Source organism: Anabrus simplex, chromosome 6 (genome assembly GCF_040414725.1).
Source record: "Anabrus simplex isolate iqAnaSimp1 chromosome 6, ASM4041472v1, whole genome shotgun sequence".
Taxonomy (NCBI): Eukaryota; Metazoa; Arthropoda; class Insecta; order Orthoptera; family Tettigoniidae; genus Anabrus; species Anabrus simplex.
The window spans coordinates 134,136,483-134,162,431 of record NC_090270.1 but is presented as its reverse complement, the minus strand read 5'-3'; positions in this window follow the sequence as shown (position 1 = coordinate 134,162,431).

Genomic DNA, 25,949 nt, shown 5'->3' with positions numbered 1-25,949 from the left:
CAAAGAGTGACTGGATTCAGTGCAGCAAATGTCTCAAGTGGTTGCATGAAACATGCACACTCTACAAACAACTTTGCAATAACTGTGGAAGAGAACGTATCAGAGAAGAGAATGTTAGGAAACAAAAATGACAATGCGGCAACTCTCCTTAATGGTGCGGCAACTCTCCTTAATGGTGCGGCAACTCTCCTCAGTGGTGATAAATTTCAGTGGTGTAGGTTACTGATGTATTGTCACAATAACGTTAGAGTGAAATATTGGACAGGTGTTAGATGGACGTTTATGTATACGTAATGAATGAATGTAATGTGCGGGTAAAAATAAATGTATGAAAATTCACTTTAAGACTTTTTCTGATTTTTTGAAAAAAGTGCGGCATCTCTCCCTAACTTCCAATATAGGACAATACAGTGACGGTGCACTAGGGGATGCATGTACCAAATGCCAGCATGTTAACCACTTAGCCATGGAAATGGACACCATAAGTCACTCACAGAACTTTCGAGAAAAGTAATTATTTCTGCGACAGCAATATCGCAGTCCTACTCAGTCCGAACTGAGGCACCAGAAATACAATATTATAGTAGAAGAAGAGAGAGGATCCATGATGAGTAACACTCGCCTTTCATTAATAAACTTCATAATGTTGACTGGAGAAAACACATTCTTCTTGTGGACTTTTAATCTTCACGATAACTTATCTCTTAACATTAAACGGGATATACAGTAAATCGGAAACTACTGAAGACAAAAATGCGAGGATTTAATCTGTCCCCTCTTAGAACAGTCCTCTATAATGGCACGTACCATTCATCTCCTTGTCCGACTCATTGGCAGAATGGTCGACGTTGAGGCCTTCGGCTCGGAGGGTCTCGACTTCGATTCCAGGCCGGGTCGCAGATTTTAATCGCGTGTGATCAATTCGCCTTACTCGAAGACGGGTTGTTTGTGTTTGTCCCAACATTGCGCTCTTCATATTCAGACAACACACCGCACTACAAATTACCACAGGAACACGCAATAGCGATTACATCCCTCCAGATAGGGTTGGCGTCAGGAAAGGCATCCGGCTCTAAAACAGGGACAAATCCATATGCGGAACACAGTTCGCACCCGCAACCAGATTTTTAGCGTTTTGAATTCAGAAATTTAGCGTTTTGATTTGTACATTTAGCATTTTGTATCTTTTATACACTAGGTTGTAATTTAGCATTTGTGAGCGCAAAGAAAAACCTATAATTTGAATTAGTTCTGATAAACAGTTAATTATTTCGGCCATTAATGATAAATGTAAATCACGTTTGCATAGAGATGTTACTAGAACAAAAATTATTTCAGTATAATTAAATTATACATCCATGTTGTCCGGCTCCATGGCTAAGTGGTTAGCGTGCTGGCCTTTGGTCACAGGGGTCCCGGGTTCGATTCCCGGCAGGGTCGGGAATTTTAACCATAATTGGTTAATTTCGCTGGCACAGGGGCTGAGTGTATGTGTCGTCTTCATCATCATTTCATCCTCATCATGACGCGCAGGTCGCCTACGGGAGTTAAATCAAAAGACCTGCACCTGGCGAGCCGAACATGTCCTCGGACACTCCCGGCACTAAAAGCCATACGCCATTTCATTTCATTTCATACATCCATGTTAAACTATGGGCTCGAGTGGTCTATAACAGAAAACAAACACATGTTTATTAATGCAAAATCACAATACTGAAAATAAAATCTAATGATGTTCAAGGAAATCATGGAGCATACCTCAACATTTTGTTCTGTCATTCGTGTTCGCCAATCACAATTAAATAGTATTTACTGAAATATCGTTCAGCATCTAAATCCTGGTAGGATTTCAAATACATTACAGGGCTGCTTTGGCAAACTCTTAGTAGCTGGGCGGAAACAAAACAGCATTAGCAGGAAGTCAAAGTTTGCACAAAATCCACCGTTTAAGTTTCCAGAAGAAGAAAAAGCACAAAGTTTCATTTGAAAAAGGTCATCGATTTCGCCTTTAGGATAGATCTATATTTCGCACTTTAGAGTAAATATCACACTTTACGGTGTTTTGAAAACATATTAAAACGTAATTTACATGTCGTAAACAATTAAAATAAGCCTTTATAGCACTTCGCATAATATCGCGATTGCAAAAATCAATAAAAGTCATATTTAGGTTTCTTATTTCTTTGAATATAGTAAGCTTTCCTGAATCCAAAAATAAATAATATGGAAATGTTCAGAAAACAAAGGTGTATTTCAAGTAGCTATTTAAATAATGTGGCACCACCGCCACTCCCACTCAGCCACCAGCTGATATTATATTTTCGAAAGTATCATTTTTTAAATCATTCTTTGCAACCATAAAAACTAGAGCAATGAAACTCAGTTCAATTCTTTACTTACCTAAAGCCATGCAAATATAGGCCTATTCCCCTAAAATATAAATAGTATGTCTCACTAATCTTCTCCTAATTTCTGAAGGGAAAATATCTTCTCTTTGAGAGTACATTTCACACTGAGTAGCCAAAAGTCACGGGAAGGGGTGTTTCATTAGAAATTGTGCCGTGTATGACCCCTGAGCGTTGCGGCTACCTGCGGCGTAGCTGAGAAGTGTGTCACAGACACCAGTGTCGTGAAGATGGGAACATGTCACGAGTTAACCGACTTTGAATGTGGGATATCATCGGGGCACGGCTATGGGTCATAACATTGCGGTGATTACACGCGAATTCGGGTTTCCGAGGTCAACAGTGTCGGGGGTAGATCTTCAATATGGCGGAGAGTATGTTACCACGCGCGTAAATCGCCGCACGGAAAGGCAACAGGTGTTTAACGAACGGACATCAGGTCGCCTCCGCAGAACCATACTGGGCGCACGACGGGCTACTGTGAGTCAGATCACCACCCAGTTGAATGTTGGGAGTCAGGAACCCATTTCTACCAGGAGTGTATGAAGGCAACTGCACCGCATTGGCTTCAACAGCGGACGAACAATTCGTGTCCCTTTGCTGACACCTCAACACAGAGCTCAACGACGCGCATGGGCCCGCGAACATCGGCAATGGACCATGGAACAGTGGCGGCGTGTGGTATGGTCCGATGAATCCCAGTTCCAGTTGTATCGAGCTGCCGGGCGCCATGAAGCTATAGATCCTGCTTGTCAACAAGGTTGTGTCCAGGCGGGAGGTGGCTCAGTTCTGGTCTGGATAAAGTTCTCATGGTCGCAATCAGGTCCCATTGTCCGGCTGCAGCTAGCGCTGACAGGTGCACGTTATGTGGACATTCTTTCAGACCACGTGCATCCCTTTCTGGCCTTAGAGCACCCTGATGGAGGTGCCATGTTTCAACAGGACAATGCGCCATGTCAACGCTCTGTGGTGGCACGCAGGTGGTTAGAGGAGCACTCCAGTGAAATTACAACTATAAATTGGCCCACTAGATCCCCCGATCTTAATCCAATCGAGCATTTACGGGATGCTGTCGATGCTGGTGTACGCTCCATGGACCCCACAGCAGTGCATGATACGTGGGTCCAAATCCCTCCAGAACGATTCCAACACCTTGTAGAGTCGATGCCTCGTCGTACTGCTGCCGTTTTGAGGGCTCGCGGAGGAGCAACTTGTTATTAACATCACATTCATTGTCTACCCATGACTTTTGGCCACACAGTGTAATAGATTATAAACCTAGCGAGTGGCTGCGCGGTTTGGGTCACGTAGCTGTCAGCTTACATTCGGGAGATAGTGGGTTTGAACCCCACTGCCAGTAGCCCTGTAGATGGTTTCTCGTGGTTTCCCATTTACACACTAGGCAAGAAAAAATGAGTTAAGACCACGGCCGCTTCCTATCGCTTTCACATCATCGCCATAAGAGCCAGTATGACCTCCGGAAAGGCCTATAGCAGGTCTTTAGAGTTGACGTCCATGAGCGACGTGAACGTGAGTGAGGATCAGCCTCTATCTACGATGAATTCTAATTCTGAAGACGGCAGACACACACGCAGCCCCCGAACCAGAGGAACTGACCAACGAACCGACCTGGAATTGAACCTAGACTCCTTGGACCAACGGCCAGTATACTAACTACTTAGCCTTGAAACAGTAATAATAATAATAATAATAATAACAATAATAATAATAATAATAATAATAATAATAATAATAATAATAATAATAGTACGTAAAGCAAATTATAGTAAATAATAGACTTTAAAACTTTTGGATACACTTGTAAGTCTTTATTGTAAGTGTTCTGGGGTATTCTGTGGAACGCAAAGGAGAAAGAAGGTGCTGGTTGAAATGGGTCTATTTAAGGTTAATTTTAAACTTTAAAATAAAGGGTTTTTTTTCAGATATTAAATATTAACAAACAACCAGATTTCAGGTGCAGAGGTACTTTTGTACAAAACAGAAAATCAGAAAAACCAAGAATTGGTAAGTTACGATTTGAGCTTCGAGCTCATAATTTACAAAGGTTCCAACATCTCTAATGTTGCGTTTAGTTAGATAGGCAACGAGACGAATCTCCCAATTTATTTTACAAGACATTCTAAATTACAATTTTGAAGAGCACTTTGCTCCACAGGGTACAAGATATGGCCTTCCAAAGGCGCCCTTCAATATCACACAAATATCTATTACATTACAAAAGAGCCTCTATGCTTTATAATTCCACCAAGGAGACTGCGCTACCAAACCCTAACCACCTACTCAAGGCAATTTTCACCTTGTACACAACAGATTCAATTACTGGCCCCAAAAACAAAATGAATGGAGGCGGTCACTTGCGCTCCGTGAAATCAAGAGATTAAAATCCTACTTGTGCTTGTGGCCCGATGATGCAGAGGCTAATCCCATACTACTGAGGAGACTAGATGGACAAGTTAATTTACAAGTTACAAGAGAAAAACAGTTACAAAATCGTAGTCACCTCAAGATTAATTGGGAACATGCATCATTTTCAAAAATATTTTTTTTGAAAAGTACACCAATGAAATAGTATGTAAACGTATTACATTGTGGTATGTTGCCTTGTTTTCTACCATTAAAAAAATATTTAATAGTGCCTTTCCGCAAGGCGAGTGAAACGGCCTCTGACGTAAGCGGCGCGCTGTGACGTCACGATCCTGTACCGCATGGTGCTCTACCAGCCGTTGTGCATCAGCCGTTGCTAAAAGCCGATTGTTGATTATTCATGATCGCGAATAACTTCAACATGACAGAAGGAAGGTTCAAAACAGCACAATCAGACAATCTATCATGTGTAGATGTCATCATTCTTGAAAAATAGTGACTTTTGTGGCCGCAGAATTTCGCGGATAAAAAACAAGTTTGTAAGTGGCATCTTTTATATACGTGCAATGTACTGTAACCCATAGTATTAGGATAACAACTGAACCTGGATAGATATCACATCACTTTCAACATTTCCTTCTAGACTGATTCCCCTATTAAAGAATAACATTACATTTTCGGGCTTTCAGGATTAGTAAAGTAAGAAATCGGATTTCAGCACTAACATAAACATATAGGTAGCATTATAGTACTAGTCCGCTTCTGTGGTGTAGTGGTTAATGTGTGCCACTCCCGGAGGCCCGGTTTCGATTCCCGGCTCTGCCATGAAAGTTGAAAACAAATAGTACGAGGGCTGGAACGGGGTCTACTCAGCCTCGGGAGGTCAACTGAGTAGAAGGGTTTCGAATCCCACCTCAGCCATCCTCGTAGTGGTTTTTCGTATTTTCCTACTTCTCCTCCAGGCACCTAAGGCCACGGCCGTTTCCTTCCCTCTTCCTTATCTATCCCTTCCGATCCTCCCATCCTCCAACAAGGCCCCTGTTGAGCATAACAGGTGAGGCCTCCTGGGGGAGGTAATGGCCCTCCTCACCAGTTTCATCACCATACTCAAAGTCTCACGTTCCAGGACACTGCCCTTGAAGTGGTAGAGGTGAAATCCCTCGCTGAGTCCGAGAGAAAACCAACCCTGAAGGATAAACTGATTAAGAAAGAAAGAAAGAAAGAAGGAAAGAAAGAAAGATCATAGTACTATAGGGCTATAATCTATCATTCCCAAAAAAATATATATATTTATGGTTGGGACAACTGGCCTACCCACTTCCGGGGCCCATGAAAGAGAATTAAATATCTTTGTGGAGGGAAAAAGTTAAACATCATAAAGGTAAATATGACTTCATCCAGTTTTCACAAGTCGGGCTGAGTAGTTCAGACTGTTGAGGTGCTGGCCTTCTGACCCCAACTTGGCAGGTTCGATCCTGGTTCAGTCCGGTGGTAGTTGAAGGTGCTCAAATACGTCAGCCTTGTGTCGGTAGATTTACTGGCACGTAAAATAACTCCTGCAGGACTAAATTCCTGCACATCGGCGTCTCCGAAAATCGTAGAAGTAGTTAGCGGGGCGTGAAGCTAGTAACATTAATTACATTTGGCTTTTAACAAGCTGAGCATATCGGGAAAGAAAAGTGTCCTGGTGACATTTTAGTCGCTCAATACAGGAATGTCTTTGGGTGCTGTGACTTTAATTTTTTTTTTTTGCTGTTTGCTTTACGTCACACCGTCACATAATGGCGACGATGGGACAGGAAAGGCCTAGGAATGGGAACAAAGCGGCCGTGGCCTTAGGTACAGCCTCAGCATTTGCCTGGTGTGAAAATGGGAAACCACGGAAAACCATCTTCAGGGCTGCCGGCAGTGGGGTTCAAAACCCACTATCTCCCGGATGCGAGCTCGCAGCTGAGCGCTCCTAACCGCACGGCCAACTCGCGCGGTATTTTTACCCTTCGGTTTATTGACTTGGCTTGTATAACCTAAAACTTAGGCTAAGTTGGATTATATTTTAAACACCTACATCACTATTTTCACCTGTGTGCAATTATGTTATGATAATTATTATAATTGAGGATTGTTAACTTATAAGACTCCAACAGACAAGCATTGGTTTTGTGTAGAGTTATACATTTGTTAAATTTACGTCGTTTCTTTTCATGATGTACACGCCTATTCTTTGTTACATTATAGGTTATTTAGATATAGCCTAAATTTCTTCACCAATTAAGCTCTTCAATAAAGACATACATAACTGTCCCATGCCAAGATATATTGGTAGAATTAGAGCTGTCAAAATGGTTCATAACCCCTTTGATTTATTATCTTGACATGGATCACCCAAAACATAGGTTAGGTTTGGAGAATACTTTAATAATCAGCATTATTTAATGCACCGTTTATTACTTTCATATTCCAAGATGTAATTGAAGCATTTAAATTAAGCATCATACATTAAAATTTAAAGTTTTACCACTAGAACAGCTGACATGGAAAAGTGATTTGAAAATTCAAACAAATTCATCTTACGTTAAAATCTTCAAAAAAATAAACTGTAGACTTTTCCGATATATCACCAGCATTTCTCCAGCTCGCCAAAATCCATTTCTCCCTAGTTTTAGCGTCTTTGGAACGTTTATAAACAATTTGTTTGGGATGGTATGCGATGTGCTATTGCACATCGGAACTCTACACCATTTATAAGTTTTCTGCCTCACTGTCTGCGCAGGATTCATTTTAAGTCTAAAATATACCACTCAGATTATTATCCGATGTATAGACCTCGAATTTAACCATACTAGACACTAACGTAAAGTAGAAATACGCGAAGTGTATCCTGCTTCTCACAGCACACTACGTGTTATATCGTCTGCTAATTCAGTCAACCTGTACGATGACGTCAGGCCAATGAGATCGCGTACTTGCGTGACATGACATTTTCGTAGATTTTTATCATGTTTGGAGTAATTATTTGTACATTCTTATCACATTTTTGAATTCTGCATGCAATTTTGTATCAGATTAGCATATTTTTAATTAAAATCCCGGATCATGCATGTTCCCTATTGAAGGGGAATTCGTAACGCACTCTCTATCCCCGGTTTTCAGGTAAGTACTTTCGACTTACTTGAACTTTTACACGAGAAGGAAGAAAGTTTACACATTCGGAAATTGACTGTTACATAGTAAGGAACCTTCCCCTCGAATCAGATTACCGAGCTCGATAGCTGCAGTCGCTTAAGTGCGGCCAGTATCCAGTATTCGGGAGATAGTAGGTTCGAACCCCACTGTCGGCAGCCCTGAAGATGGTTTACCGTGGTTTCCCATTTTCACGCCAGGCAAATGCTGGGGCTGTACCTTAATTAAGGCCACGGCTGCTTCCTTCTCACTCCCAGCCCTTCCCTGTCCCATCGTCGCCATAAGACCTATCTGTGTCGGTGCGACGTAAAGCAAGTAGCAAAAAAAAAAAAACTTTATTAGTGACACCTGTTGATCAACGTCCTAACTCCTTGCACTAGTTGTTTCATTTTTATATGTGCCAGAAAGCATTCTTGAAGGCGTTTCATTTAAATGCACGGGGTTGAGGTGTAGGCTACCTCCCGGTACAGTAAGTACTATTGTTACTTACACAAAAATAATATCTCATAAAGTAACATATTCCTTGAAAATCGTACCTAAAGTTGTGCAGCAGTTTTTAAATGTGATTTGTTGCTGTTTGAATCCCCTATTGATGAACTCGGGTAGATACATTTTTTTTTTTTTTTTTGCTAGTTGTTTAACGTCGCACCGACACAGATAGGTCTTATGGCGACGATGGACAGGAAAGGGCTAGGAGTGGGAAGGAAGCGGCCGTGGCCTTAATTAAGGTACAGCCCCAGCATTTGCCTGGTGTGAAAATGGGAAACCACGGAAAACCATTTTCAGGGCTGCCGACAGTGGGGTTCGAACCTACTATCTCCTGAATGGTAGATAAATAAGTATTTATTATTGTGCATGTATTTTTCCCTAGTTGTTGTTAGAGTTGAGCAAAGTTTGGGAGTCTTGGAACATTTCCGGGATATAAACCTACAAAATGATCCTTGAAATAGTAGTACCAAGCTCAGATGCCACCAGAATGCATACGTGGAAGTTCAGGGCAGATGACGTAACGGCAGAAGGTAGAGACAAAACATAGCAGTGCAGATGGCTATCGCCGAATATAAAATTATAGGATAACGAGATACAGGCCAAAAGCTATTTAAATATATACTGTATTTAAATAAGAAGAATACGAAAACCCCATTCACTTTAGCATGGGAAGAAACACAAAAATAACACTGATCATTTCTGTTTCATAAGCGTAAGTATACCTCATTTTAATAATAATAATAATAATAATAATAATAATAATAATAATAATAATAATAATAATAATAATAATAATAATAATAATAACAATTAGGAGTATGACCACCGGATAGGCCTATAGCAGGTCTTTAGAGTTGACATCCATGGGCGACGTGCACGTCTGTCGGGATCAGGCTCTGTCTAGGATGAATTATAATGCTGAAGGCGGCAGACACACACCCAGCCCCCGAACCAGAGGAAGTGACCAATGAACCGACCTGGAATCGAACTTGGGACTCCTTTGACCAACGGACATTATGCTAACTACTTAGCCTTGAAACCGCAATAATAATAATAATAATAATAATAATAATAATAATAATAATAATAATAATAATAATAATAATAATAATAACATTAATAATAATAATAATAATAATAATAATAATAATAATAATAATAATAATCACACCTGGCAAATACTGGGGCTGAAGCGTAATTAAGGACACAGACGCCCTATCTGTGTCGGTGCGACGTAAAGCAAATAGCAAAATGATGATGATAATAATAATAATAATAATAATAATAATAATAATAATAATAATAATAATAATAATAATAATAATAATAATAATAATTGTACCAGGCGGTACACCTCCGCGCCGCTAATTCAAACTTTGCGCCAGTTGAAACTCCTCTACTGGAGGAAGCCTGAACTCTAACAACCATGTTAATTCTAAAGGTTATCAGAAGATGTCGATATCTGTAAATTTTGAAGAGTTCTGAACTGTGTCTTTTTCGATTTATTTTTGTTGTCTGTAGTGAGAAGTGTGAACATTCTCTTCTAGATGGCACTACTGAAGAAATACAACTGTGCACCCTAGTGCGAAGTGAAAGAACTTTTTTTGAAGAACTTTAGTATGCGTAAGTTTGTTCTTTGTTAAATTTCTTTCAGTCATTGTTTAGGTTGGCTGTATAACCCTTCTCTTTCCGCCAGTTTTGAATTCGACCAATGAGTAATTTTTGTAATTAATTTTCCACCAATCCTAGATGTCTTCTTCAGTTTTGACTTGTAATGTTTTGGCCGTCCAATAAATGCTTGTGGGCGGGTGTTATCATTCATGAAAGGTCTCGAATGTTCCGCGAGGGTAGATAAACTGCTGATTTTCGGGTCTCTGCGCCACTTCAGTAACATCTATCATTGTGTAAATTATGTAGCAGGGGGCGGGAAGCGCCTCTTTCGTCGGGCAGCGGTTCATCAATAAGGTAATGGCCTTTTAATAACTTCTCTTCTTGCTAGCTCAGCAGTTTAACTCTCGGGGCAGGTTCGATACCTTTTATCATGTAACTTTTCTCTAAAATGTAATAGACTCTTGGTATAAATTCTATCTCTTGAAACTAAAAATTGGGATAGAGAGTGCCTAACCCTCTCGAGCTCCCTTTCATATTGTTTTTGAGGTGACTACGTTTTCTCAACCATTTTTCTTCGTTTCGTAATGTAATAAGTTTTCCTATCGTGTCACCTCTTTAGTATGGGATTAGCCCTTGCATATGCGGCCTAGGGCCAAATAGGTTTTAAATAAAGTGTATTAGGAGTGCAAGGACGCCTCCTCTCAAGTTGGTATTTTGGAGGCCATGTAATTGTCCTGTTTCTTTATTGAGTAGGCCTCAGTAGGTTGGGTATTTTTATCCCTGTTTTCATGTGTTTGGAGGTCAGCTTGAAGGTGGAGTTTGGTGTGGCCTTTGATAGGCTTGAACTTTAAGAGTGGGTTGCTATTTCTTAACATTTTGATTTCTGTGTGCCTCGAGCAAGCTTTACTGAGTAATAGGGAGCAAGAGCTCCTGGGCATGATTGGGGTTTTCTGCCCCTTTGTCAAACCTGGTATCTGGCTAAAGTTGGGCTAATTGCTCAAGAATTACGTGTCTGGCTGTCGGAGCCCAAATCCTGTAACACTGTAATTGTACATTCTCGATTTGTTGCCAGGCTACTGAGTACCTGTTATATTTGTTATTTCTTGATCTTAAAAAGAAAATATAACCTTGTTAAATTTTAAATTAACTTTAATTTCGTATATTGAGACCTATTCATCCCAGCATCTTCTTTCACCTCTGCTAATCCACCAAACCACGGTAATAATAATAATAATAATAATAATAATAATAATAATAATAATAATAATAATAATAATAATAATAATAATAATAACATCCTCTGTTGTGCATGAAAATGAAACTCCAAAAATAGATTATCATGTCTGCTATATAAATTATTAATATTATCATTATCATCATCATCATCATCATTACAGAAATAATGGAAAGCAATTCACATTCTCTTTACTCCGTTTGTGCTGCTTATGCTGTTATTCACGCAGTGTCAACCTCCCATCACTGCCATCCTACAACACGCAAGGTGGAAGGACTAGTCTTTGAGGTACGGGCAGAGGCTCGTGGCAAAACGAAAGCGTTTTTGACAATGCAGATTTTACATCCAGGTTTGACATCCGCTATAGTAGCCAATTGAAGTTTAATTTAGAACAGGCACCTCTTCACGAACAAACTCGTAAATCATACTGTTGAAGTCACGCTGTCAAACGACAAGGAAAATGAAGTACATAGTGATATTGTCCGCAGTGCAATCATATATTTCCTGTCTGTCTCCCGCCGTTATCTCATCTCAAGAAAGCATATTAGTCACACCCAGAGTGACTCACTCAGTCCTCTTCAATATCCCACTTGAAAGCGGAAACTTGCATGAAGAAGGAAACGCGGTTCACACAGGAAACCTTGCCATGCCGGGGTAAGTGGCTAAGACGTCTGAGGCGCTGGCCTTCTGACCCCAACTTGGCAGGTTCGATCCTGGCTCAGTCCAGTGCTCAAATACGTCAGCTTCATGTCGGTAGATTTACTGGCACGTTAAAGAATTCCTGTGGAATTAAATTTCGGCACCTCGGGGTCTCCGAAAACCATAAAAGCAGTTAGTGGGACGTAAAACCAATAACATTATTATTATTATTATTATTATTATTATTATTATTATTATTATTATTATTATTATTCATTTAGGCCTACGATGGACCACGTGGTTCTCAAATCTGGTGAGCTCTTTTCTTCCTCTTACCCCAGTATTCCTTCATTCTAGCGCTATGGATGTCTTTTCTTTCTTGAGTCCATTTCACTCCTACTCCTGGACGCAGTGATTTAGTTGTTAGTGACTGGAGAGAGTCAAATGTCTTGACTAACTTTCTGAATTGATCTCGGTTGTAAATGTCAATGTGATCAATGTTTAGGTATTGTAGGTCTTTCCGCACTAAATTCGTCCATTTGGCATTTGTTGCTTTCCCTCTAGATACAGTGTTGAAGATTCTTGAAGCGAGTCTCTGGCTGTCCCACTGGCGTAGCCAAGGGGGGGGGGGGCCCACTGGGGCCGGCCCCCCCCCCCAAAATATTTCCTGAAACTAGAGCGATGATCACCCGTTGTTTTACGTACGGTACGAACAACTTAAAAACGTACGCCGAAATGTTAAGTTAACGTAGCGACAAGAATCTACTAGCAGGGCTCAATAGGGCCATACATAAGTCTCCACATTTGTACTGCTTGAATAAAAGGAAGACACTTAGGATTGTGATGCGCGGGGATATTTACCTGTAGAGGCCTCAGTATTGAGAATGTAACAGTGTGTTGACAAATGTCAAGACATGGAGAAAGGGGCAATTAGGAAGGGATTACTCAGTAGGGGGCCGGAACGTGACCACCGAGATAACAACATCGTGTCAGCTTTTGCATATCGGTTCCAGGAAACAACAATGTCCTATGGATCCTCGGGTTGTACCGTGGTTGAGAGATGTGCTGTGTTTAAGTTGCAGAGCTGGGAAGACTGTGACAGGATTGTGAGCTGCACGTTAGTTCCTCATTTTGTGCCATATAAGTAACTTTTTTTTAAGAGGGACCGTTCTATCACTGAGAAGCCAACACCATGTGCATCCTCGGTAAGTTATGAAAATGTTTTTTTACTTTTAAAATAACAAGACAATCGCGGAGTCGTGCCTAAGTTCGATAGGTAGGCCTATATATTTTATCAAATGCCCGGGGACTGATTGAAACCTCAAATGGCACCATCAAAAGTGCGGGTAACTATTTTGTAATTGGCGGGCGTGATAACTCAGTTCCAATGGTTCTATCTTCTCATCAGGACGGCCCAGGTTTGAATCGCAGTCGATACATGAAACATTTTTAAAATGGGAAGTCACGTTCTATTGATACGGTTTCTACTTAAAACACAGATCCCGTCTCTTACATTTCCTTACACTTTTGAGCCAGAACCGCATCATTTATGGTGGCGTATTTTGAGTGTGGATACAACTTTTCCTTGGAAGGGGGTGTGAAAAGATTTTTTATCTTTTATTTAGAATTTACTTTACGTCGCACCGTAGGTCTTATGTCGACGATGGGAAAGGAAAGGGCTGAGAGTGGGAAGAAGCGGCCGTGGCCTTAATTAAGGTACAGCCCCAGCAATTGCCTGGTGTGAAAATGGGAAACCACAGAAAACCATCTTTAGGGCTGCCGATAGTGGTGTTTGAACCCACTATCTTCCGGATGCAAGCACACAGCTGTGCGCCCCTAACCGCACGGCCAACTCGCCCGGTGGATATAAAAAGAAAGCTTGTCCTACCGAGTGCGGTGACGGATCTTCAGTAGACATTGTTGGTTTTGATTGTTACCATGTACAATCATAACTTCTGTACTCTTAACAGTGGGTGGGGTTACTGTTCGTAAAATTGATAATATCATTCTTCATTTGTGAGGAAGTAGAATCTTTATTTAATTTCTCTTCTTAAAAAAGGAACCACTTTGGTACTACACTCCGTGAAGGTGACTACCGCCCAGGCCGTAGATATTTCGATTTCGGGAGACTCAAGGAAAACTCTACTGCACCCCAAAACAAGGTTGTATCCTCCCGATCCCATGCCTTTCTTAACTCTGTCAGTGCTGGGAATCGAATGAAGAATGCTTTAAGTCAAATTCGTAAATAAGGAGACCTAAAAGTAACCAGCCGGCCCCACGGTGTAGGGGTAGCGTGCCTGCCTCTTACCAGAGGCCCCGGGTTAGATTCCCGGTGAGATGGCGGCCCCGGTCTAGATCCCCCTGTGGGTTGGGGCGGTAGAATAACACCCACGGTATTCCCTGCCTGTCGTAAGAGGCGACTAAAAGGGGCCCCAGGGGCTCTGAACTTTGGAGCGTGGGTTGGCGACCACGGGGCCCTCGGCTGAGTCCTTACATTGCTTCCACTTACTTGTGCCAGGCTCCTCACTTTCATTTATCCTATCCGACCTCCCTTGGTCAACTCTTGTTTTTTTTCGACCCCGACGCTATTAGGTTTGCGAGGGCTAGGGAGTCTTTAATTTTCACGCCCTCCGTGGCCCTTGTCTTTCTTTGGCCGATACCTTCATTTTCGAAGTGTCGGACCCCTTCCATATTTTCCCTCTGATTAGTGTTATATAGAGGATGGTTGCCTATTTGTACTTCCCCTTAAAACAATAATCACCACCACCACCATCCCGGTCTAGAAAGCCAAGAATAACGGTGGAGAGGATTCGTCGTGCTGACCACACGACACCACGTAATCTGCAGGCCTCCGGGCTGAACAGCCGTCGCTTGGTAGGCAATGGCGCTTCGGGGCTGTTACGTCATGGAGTTTGGTTTGGAAAAGTGAACAGAGAAGGAAGCGACACCCCTGCAAGGCTCCTTAGCTTCCAGCTAGTTCTTCTGCCCGGCCTCGTGCATTTAGGACAGTAAGAAAACGTACGACTTAATAAATGCTCCTCATAAAACCTTTGTAAAAATACTAACTACATCTATTTATAACAATAATCACAAACGCCTTTTCATGTGGCTCAGTTGGTTGTGTCTCTGTCCTTCTGAGTCCGAGTTCGCAGGTTCAAATCCCGGCTTGGATCGGTAACCCTTAAAACGGTGTTGAAATGGCAACAGCTCAATGTCGGTTCTGACACGTTAATAAAAATTATACATACGAATATTAACGTCACAAAACTCTAACTTTATACTACAATATTCTGTATCCCAGGCTTGCGAGGAAAGTAATTAACAATTTACTTTACGTCGCACCGACACAGATAGGTCTTATGGTGACGGTGGGATAGGAAATGCTTAGGAGTGGGAAGGAAGCGGCCGTGGCCTTAATTAAGGTACAGCTCCAGCATTTGCCTGGTGTGAAAATTGGAAACCACGGGAAAAAATTTTCAGGGCTGCCGACAGTGGGGTTCGAATCCACTATCTCCCGGATGCAAGCTCACAGCTGCGTGGCCCTAACCGCGTTGGAACTAATAGGACAAGGTAAACCCTACATAGCATATGTTGTAACGCGTGTTTTTCTTTACCAACTAACAAAATATCTATACCCACACGCTTTACATTATTTATTTATTTATTTATTTATTTATTTATTTATTTATTTAATTTATTTATTTATTTATTTATTTATTTATTTATTTATTTATTTATTTATTTATTTATTTATTTATTTATTAGTGCCTTCAGTACAGTGGCGAAGTTAGGGTTCCAGGCCCTCTCGTACACTTAAGCACATACTAATCAGAATCTTAAATAAAATACTGAGATACTTAAAATAGTTAAAACTACATAAATTAATAGAATTGAAAATACATTTAAATAAATTACTTACTAAATTAATATTAGAACTAATTAATATTTAAAACTCTTAAAAATGGCTAATCCTCAAGAACACACACATTCATACTTCAACCATTCAGTCAGCTGTCCTCAGCAGGTAGTCTCGGCAGGTGACCTTAAATCGTGATTAAAAAAAGCTAGTTTTTCTGACCTGAACTGGCAGGGAATTACATAATCTGGCGACAGTCACCACAAATTGTCTATTAATTTTATTTGTGCGGTGCAGTGAAATAGAAAGAATGAATCTAGAACGTGTATTTAAGTTGTGAAATTGTGATAAAAAGATGAATTTAGAAGACCTGTACATTGGCTGACTTTCAGCTACCACTCTGATCACCATCGTTAAAGTGTGTAGCTGCCGACGTTTATCAAACATCAGCCATGAGACAGCCTGATAGTATGGGGTGATATGAACATCGTACGTGATATTGTAAATAAATCGCAAGCAGGAATTCAGTGCTCGTTGAAGTTTAAGTGTTTCTTCTCTCGTCATGTCAACTAAAACAACGTCACAATAACCAAGAATAGGGAGAATGAGTGTCTGTATTCGTTTGACCTGTAGCTCAAATGGAAATACATCCCTCTGCCGTTTAAGAGGGTGAAAAACTCCAAAAATCTCTTTACGCATTTGTTTCGTCTGATCAGACCAATCAGCTGCTTCATTCATCTATACGCTGGGATTTTAAACCGTTTTACTCTAGGGAATAATTCAGTAGGATTGGCGGGATTGCGACATTGTTTGAGCAGCTCAGTAATTCTCGTGATCCAATTATAATTGTCTGAGTTTTCTTGCAGTTTAGTATAAGAGAGCTTCGTTGTGCATATACAGTACACTGAGTCGTCGGAGGTCCCTGTTAATATCTTGTCCTGCAGTGTCGATATATTTGAAGATCGTCAGCACAGAGGTCATGTGTGTTATTTCCTGTCAGAGAAGGTATGTCACTGATAAAAATACGGAAAATTTGGGGCCGCAGAATACTGCCCTGTGGGGCAACACTAAGTTTCATTTTCCATTTAGAGGCCTTGTCGTTTACTGTTACACGCTGTTGACGGTTACTCAAATAAGAACTAAAAACCTTAAGCACAGCCAGGTCGAAATTTGGCCGTTCCATTTTCTTTATAGTCGGAATTACTATAGTGTCAAAGGCGTTACTGAAGTCAAGAAGGATACGTATAGTGAGCAGTCGTTTGTCCCTAGTGTTTCTAATGTCTTCAGTAACCTTCAAAAGTGCTGTCGCGGTACTGTGACCTTCTCAAATCCAGATTGTAAAGGGTACAAAAGAGCATTTTATTTAGGTATTCCAGAACTTCCTCGTATACTAAACGTTCAAAGTCTTTAGAAAGCGCAGGGAGTACGGACATACGACGATAGTCAGAGGGTGATTGTGGGTCTAAACTCTTAGGTACCGATATAATATTGGCTGTTTTCCAGACAGTAGGGAAAGTTCCGTTTAGTAAACAGTAGTTCAGTATGTGCGTCAGTATAGGCGAGATAGCACCCATAATGTTATGTAAAAAGTAATAGGAATATCATCTACACTTGTAGTCTTTGATTTAATCGAATACAAAGCCTTTTAACCTGATTTCTGTGACACTGTGAAATGTGAATGGTGGATTGGTTGGAGGAGAGGGCGGTGAGTCGGTGCAGTTAATTTGGGTAGGTTGATTATTTATTCTACTAAAGTAATCGTTCAGTTTGTCAAGTGGAATGTCAGGAGTTGTCTGTCTCTGTTGATGTTTTCCTATTCCCAGAGCTCTAAGCTGGTCCCGTGCGCGATTAGAATTTAAGTTGTTAGCTAAACTCCGAAAATATATACATTTTTTTAAATTTCTGATTAACTGCTTTGTGCGATTTCTTAAGATGCGGTAAGATTCGAAGTTTGTGTCATCTAGGGTTTGTTTATAATGTCGAAATAACGAGTCACGGTGGGCCATCATTCTCTTGCCTTCATCATCTAGCCATGGACAAGAAGGAGGAGAAACCTGTATTCGACGAGTGTGTGTGTGTATATCTTTGCCGCATTATTTGTATAAAATGTCACTTCTTTATTGCTTATCACATGGCCATTATTATAATAACATTACCGTATTTATTCTAAACCAGAATATTGCATCCTTACTCAAACTGTTTATTCTTGTATTCATTTCACTTGTACTCGGAATATATGAAATGCTGCAGTTATGTTGGGATGGGAGTAACAGGGGTAGCCGTGGGACGGGGGTGGGGGGGTTGTCGCCCAAGAAGTCCAGACACCCCAGGAGTTTTAACGAATGTACTTTTATTGAGCATTTTATATATAATGTACATTAATATTAGCTTACGGAGTCCGACTCATTGGCTGAATGATCAGTGTTGAGGCCTACGGTTGAGACGGTCCCGTCGGGGATTTCAATCGCGTCTGATTAATTCGTCTGGCTTAGGACTAGGTGTTTGTCCCAACATATTCATATTCAGACAACATACTACACCACCAACCACCAAAGAAACACACAACACTGATTACATCCCTCTATATAGAGCTGGCGTCGGGAAGGAAATCCGGCCGTAAAACAGGTCCAAATCTACATGTGCGACACAGCACCCGCGACCCCACAGACGTGGGAAAAGCTGGGGAAGAAGAAGAAGAAGAAGAAGAAGAAAAACTACTATTAGCTTCCGGAATCCGCACGAATCCACCACTCTTACATGGATCCAAGCACACCCATTTCCTTTTTCGGTATTCTACACCACCTAAACTATGGAAGTTTGGACACCTATCAAAATAAAATTCTGGATGAACGGGCCCCCCCCAAACTGAAATCCTGGCTACGCTACTGGGCTGTCCATCCTGACTACGTGACCATAGAACATTAGTCTTATCTTCCTCATATCTGTTGTAATGCTCTCAATTTTACTGTACAGTTCCTTGTTGTGCCTGACTCTGTAGCTATCTCCTTCTTTAATGGGAACCATAATCCTTCTGAGGATCTTTCGCTCTTTCAGTTTCAGTTTTCTGTGTTGTCCTTTCCGGGTCATGTTTAGGCATTCTGAGGCGTACAGTACAGATGGTCTTATTACGCTGTTGTAGTGTCTAAGTTTAAGATTCGAGGAGAGGGATTTAGACTTGTATATGTTCTTACAGAGATGATAAGCTCTTTCTAATTTAGTGCATCTACTCTTCATTGCAAGGTCCTCATTAACATTTGGGGTTATCCATTCTCCAAGATATTTGAATGAGTTGGCCTTGTGTATTATTTTGTCCCCCAAAGAAATGAAGTTGGGTGCTTCTCTGATGTTGGTCAGAAATTCTGTTTTATTGACAGCGATTTTTAGCCCTACTTTAGCTGCTATGCGTTCTAGGGAGGATAGCTGGTAAGTAGCTTCTTCCATACTTGAAGCTAAGAGTATGAGGTCATCTGCGAAGGCTAAGCAAGTAACTGTTAACTTGTATTTTTTGTAGCCGATTTTTAATCCAGAGTTGTCAGCTAGTGTGTTCGTCCATTCCCGAATGACCTTCTCCAGCAGACAGTTAAATAGGATAGGGGACAAACCATCTCCTTGTCTAACACCTGTTTTGATCTCGAAGCATTTTGATAATACCCCTCTGAATTTGACTTTGGACATGGTGTTCGTTAGAATAGCCTTCACAAGATTCAAAGACTTTTTATCCAGTCCCATTTCAGTCAACATCTCAAAGAGGGACTGTCTGTCTACCGAGTCGTAAGCCTTCTGAAAGTCAACAAAAATTGCTACATAGGGTGAGGTGCTGAGGTTTTTGTAGGTAAAGATAGTTTTGAGGTTCAGAATCTGCTCTGTGCATGATCTTGACTTTCTAAATCCAGCTTGGTACTCTCCTATGCAGGAATCTAATTGTGCCTCCACTCTTTTAAGCAATGCTTTCGAGAAGATTTTGTAAGTCACTGATAGGAGAGAGACCCTTCTATAGTTGTTAGGGTCTAACTTGTCTCCTTTCTTGTGCAGCGGATGGATGATAACTGAAGTCCAATCCCTTGGTAGTTTTTCTGTTGTCCAGATGTCAGTTATGATTCTGTGGATACTGTCAATTGACTCTTCATCTGCATGTTTCCATAATTCTGCAATGATGCCATCTTCGCCTGCTGCTCTGTTAGATATCAATTCTGAGATGATCTCTTTGATTTCTTCTTTGGTAGGAGGAAGGGAGTCAGGGTTAATAACATTCTTAGGTTGAAATTGTAGTGTTTCCTCTGGTTCTTCTGTGTTGAGGAGGCCATCAAAATATTTTGTAAGGGCTGTAGTACAATCTTCATTGTATACTTTCAGTTCTCCGTCTGGTCCTCGAAGGTGGAGTGTAGGGGCTGAGTAACCGTCTGTATGAGATTTTAGAGTTTTGTACAAGTTACTGATGTTGTTCCTTTGAAAATCTTTCTCTGCCTGACCTATGATGTCATTGTTATATTGCCTCTTAACATTTCTAATGGTCTTGGCCGTGTTCTTTCTGACTGTTAGGAAGGCTGTATGATTTTCCGTGTTTTTGTTGCAGTTCCATTTCACCCATGCCTGTCTTCTTTCCTCTATTGCCTTATCACATGTTGGTGTCCACCATGGGTGTTTACTCCTTCTGGTTGCAAGGATGGTTTCTGTTGCTGCATCTATCAGTGCCTTCTGTAGGTTAGGCCAATCCGTTTTATTCTGATTATTGCTTAGGACCTTAGTAAAGTTGTTGTTCTCTTTCAACTGGGCTGGATTAAATTTTGGGATTCTGGACCTGGTGTAATTGTTACCTCTGCACTTCGTGAGTGGAATGAAATTTGCTTTGACCAAAGATAGATAGTGGTCTGAATCAATATTGGCACCTCTCAATACCTTGACGTTCATTATTTCCTTGCTATTCCTTCTACTGATGGCAACGTGATCTAGCTGGTACTCTCCCAGCAAGGGATTGGGACATCTGCAGGTCTTGGCTTTTCGGGGGAGGTGTCTGAATGCTGTAGATTTAAGAACAAGGTTGTGATTTTTACACAGATTGATCAGCCTCTCACCATTACAGTTCGTTCTCTTGTGGGCCGGGTATTCTCCGACTATATTCTTAAACCTGCGCTCCTTACCAATCTGGGCATTAAAGTCCCCCATCAAAATGATCACGTGATGTTCTGGAATCTTAACGTTTGTCTCTTCCAGTTCTTCCCAAAAGTATTCAACAATGTCAATATCACTCTTATTAGTATCATTGGTACGTGCATGGAAGTTAACAATCGTGTAGGCTTTTTGTTGAGACTTCTGAAGGCTATAGTGGACGTTCTCCCATTTGGTGATGAGAAGGAGATAATAAAGTTGATCATTTTGTTGTAGACTATGAAGCCTGTACCCAGGTGAGCTATATTCTTCATCACTCTCTGACCTGGCTGTCCCTTGTAGATCCTGAAGTCTTGTGACTCAAAAGGTTCTTCGTCCGTAAATCTTGTCTCCTGTAAAGCCGTTATAAGGATGTTGTGTTTTGTTAGGACGTCCAATGTATGTTTCAGTTTTCCCGTTTGTAGGAGGGAACTAATGTTTATTGTTGCCAGATAGTTCATGTGTTTCTTCCTCTTACAGAAGATGCAGGCTCCTCAGAATCCGATGGCCTGCTTGCCCCACTGTGGGTGGGGGTGGATTTCTTACCACCTGGGGTAGATTTCCAATTAGTCGTTTGCTCCATGTTTCCAGAGTTACGAAAAATTTAGTGGGGTTACCCGAAGGTAACGTGGTGTTTAACTATCAAGGTTGTAAGCCTTGAAGCCCCCAGCACTGATCGGTTTACTGACCCAGCTTCCCGCTGGGATTGGTTACCCAACCTTCCACTGGGCTGCTCAGCTTAACAGGGGGCACCTCGTGTAGGTTACGTGCTGGAGTTGTATTGAAAGAGGCTAGCTGGGTTCTTTTGCTGAACCCAATATATTATTGTTACAGGAGTTTGGCAACGACACATTTCACTACCATTTGCCCAGAGTCACAAGGACTCTTCCCAGGTTGATTCCTGGGACCCATTATTATTATTATTATTATTATTATTATTATTATTATTATTATTATTATTATTATTATTATTATTATTATTTTGCTAGGGGCTTTACGTCACACCGACACAGATAGATCTTATGGCGACGATAGGATAGGAAAAGCCTAGGAGTTGGAAGGAAGCGGCCGTGGCCTTAATTAAGGTACAGCCCCAGCATTTGCCTGGTGTGAAAATGGGAAACCACGGAAAACCATCTTCAGGGCTGCCGATAGTGGGATTCGAACCTACTATCTCCCGGATGCAAGCTCACAGCCGCGCACCTCTACGCGCACGGCCAACTCGCCCGGTGTATTATTATTATTATTATTATTATTATTATTATTATTATTATTATAAACCTTGCCATGGATAAAAGGTATTGCACGAAGGGCGTTAATAGCTTTAATAGCGTCAGGGTCGGATAAGAACAAGAGTTGACCAATGGAGGTCGGATAGGATAGATGGAAGTGAGGAGCTTGGTAGAAGTAAGTGGAAGCAATGCCAGGACTCAGTTAAAGGCACCCGTGGTCGCCAACCCACGCTCCCAAGTTAAGAGTCCCTGAGGCCCCTTTTAGTCACCTCTCACGACAAGCGGGGATACCGTGGGTATTATTCTACCACCCCCACTCACAGGGGGCTTTTTCATTTCAGATATACCACAACTTTATTTTCAGTCTTGATGTTAATTCTCTCCATTAAATGAAAGACGTTTTCGACGACGACGATGATGATTATATAATAAAAAGTAAATCAATCAGACATGTAACCCAGCAAAGTATCAGTCATGTCATTGACTGATCTGTAATAATTGTTTCAAGTTCCCCCCCTTAAGGGTAGTTTGCATTAGGCTAGTATCTGAGAGAGTGGTTATCTTTCTAGTGACAAAGGTAGCTCTTATCCCTATGTGAACCCTCGGGACAGTGCTAAACACAGTACTAGCCTCAGTGCTTGGGACAGGATAGTGAATTTGAAGGCGGGCTCTATACCATTTCACTCCGCTGCTCACCCCATTACATTTTCTCTCCGCTGCGTACTCCCTTGCGTACTATCCCTTTTGTAACCGGGAGATGGAGAGCACTACGAACTACTAGTTCATTTTTAGACTGTGTCCTGACACTGTATGACACGAGAAACCATCTGAGCAAATTTTCAAAATTCAAGGTTCTGTCTCAAAACGTCTGCATTCAGTTGGGTCTTATACAGCTAATTCCTTTAAGAGGCTAACGGAGTTTCCTAGCTTTCCTCTCCGTCAAAGCCACGTTTTTACCCTTCCCTTTTCGATAAGCATATTTCGTCCTTGATCATAGCGTTTAGTTCGGTCCACATAGCTCTGCACACACGAAAAACGATTCTTTTCAAAATGTTAAGCTGTTTTTTACGACCACGACACACAAATGGTTTCATATTCGTCGCTTAACTAGCCGATTCACTTTATGCTAAGTCCTGTTTGTAAACAGCTGATATCCTTTTTATGGGATAGTACATTTTTTAAAAATTATTTCTTTACAATATTTTTACGTCGCCCCGACACAGATAAGTCTTATAGCGACGATGGGACAAGAAAGGCCCATGCGTGGAAAGGAAGCGGCCGTGGCCTTACTTAAGGAACAGCCCTAGCATTTGCCTGGTGTGAAAATGGGAAACCGCGGAAAACTATCTTCAGGGTTGCTGGCAGTGGGATTTGCCTTCGAGGAAACCATCCTATTTCGTGGTCAAGAAAGCACTATTTTGTTGATATCGTGCAGAGCACTTCATAACGTCTAGTTCACATGCACAATATTAGCTACTAATGAAAAACGTACCGGGCGAGTTGGCCGTGCGCGTAGAGGCGCGCGGCTGTGAGCTTGCATCCGGGAGATAGTAGGTTCGAATCCCACTATCGGCAGCCCTGAAAATGGTTTTCCGTGGTTTCCCATTTTCACACCAGGCAAATGCTGGGGCTGTACCTTAATTAAGGCCACGGCCGCTTCCTTCCAATTCCTAGGCCTTTCCTATCCCATCGTCGCCATAAGACCTATCTGTGTCGGTGCGACGTAAAACCCCTAGCAAAAAAAAAATGAAAAACGTGTCCGCACAAGAACGATGGAGAGCTGATCTTGGAAAAGGAATCTGCATCTAAATAGGAAGATGATCTATAGGAGATATGAATTGCATTTCATGAATTGGTTATCAATTATCATCATCATCATAACACGTTTTCATTCCTCCCCTGAGGTGTAATCATCATCATCATCTAAAAGTTTTCATTTCCCTTCCTGAGGAGGAGGGGCGGGCCACCTAGAAGGCAACTCATTCTGTCTGGCCGGGGATTCAGGTGGGTTGGGGTGATGTGAAGGATTATTAAGGCGGGACATATGAAGTGTAATATAAAATATATGTTGGGAGGAGTTTGTCGGCCTCTGGCCAAAGTGTTTTTCTTTCTTTTTAAAAATGTATTTTTTTTTAAATTTGAGGGTTTATATCAATTAGATGACAGACTATATATACAATGATTACACATTATCATTTTGTTATTTGGGGTTACATTTTTATGTTTATTTTAAATATTAATATTATTTACACGATAAAACTTATTTGAAGGGCCAGCTTTCAAATTGCGCTATGGACAATAAACGAAAAACGAGTCACTGCAATGATCACTGAAGTTCACTCCATCTCAATCAAAACTGAACATAGAATACAGACATGACCATCCTGAATGGTATATCACATGGGCTGGTTTACCATACCTCACCGTAGTGTGAAAATGGGAAAACACGGAAAACCATTTGCAAGACCGCCGATGGTGGAGTTAGAACCTACAACCTCCCGAATGGAATCCAAGTCATTCGAGCGTTTGTGACAAAATGTTGATAAAACGGTGAAAATTTTTGTCACTGATGCTACTACTACTAAAATGTTTTCATTCCTCCCCTGAAGGGGGCGGCGGGCCTCTTAGACGATGACGCCGTTCTCAGGCTAGGAGATTTGTTGCGGTGAAGGAGATACTCGGAGAAGGTGAGGGGGTTGGCAGCCCTGGCCTATACTAGGAACTGTCCCGCATTCGCCTTAGTGCAGGAGAATAGGAAACCACGGAAAACCATTCTCAGGACAGACGACGGTTGGAGCCAGCCGTGAAGTCCAGCCCTGTCCCGTCTTCCGAATGCAGAGGCGTAGAGCCACGATAGACGCGTGGCCACCCCTCCACTGCTCGGTTAGCCGGTCAGAGTGCAGAGCTGTTGGACCACGGCTGGAGGGCCGAAACCCACTCTGCATCTACCGACCGCACTGATACATCCAAGCATCCCTAATGGAGAAGGGAATAGCAGTGCGCCACGCATAATTATCTTCTAGACTTAAACGATGCAATGTATTAACAAACTGAAACTCTACTGATACCTCGCCATACCTTTAACAATGGCTCAGATCTTCTTAAATAAGGTGGTGGAAGTTACTAAACGTTGTTAGCCATTAACTGTGTGCGGAACGAGTACTTCGAAATAATGATGCGTGTAGCTTGATTGAACTGTGCTCACACCAAGTAAATGTTAAGGCCACGGCCGCTACTTTCCCAATACTAGCCCTTTCCCATCCTTACGTCGCGGAAACCCTTCGAAGTGCGATGTTAAATCGTTAGGAAAAATTATTTTTCAAATGACTGTGCATCAATCTTAGTGATATGGACGTCCGGCTCCATGGCTAATTGGTTAGCGTGCTGGCCTTTGGTCACAGAGGTCCCGGGTTCGATTCCCGGCAGGGTCAGGAATTTTAACCATTATTGGTTAATTTCGCTGGCACGGGGGGCTGGGTGTATGTGTCGTCTTCATCATCATTCATCCTCATCATGACACGCAGGTCGTCTACGGGAGTCAAATCAAAACACCTGCACCTGGCGAGCCGAACTTGTCCTCGGACACCCCCGGCACTAAGAGCCATACGCCATTTCATTTCAGTGATATGGGCGCTATTCATCCACATAGACGAATAGTACTCAGCGACAGAGCAGGAAAGCGCACTAAAACTAAACACTTGAGCATTAGCTCCCAAGGGTGACCCTGCTGGTTTTTACTTCACATACAACACACAATTACTACTGATCTGCAT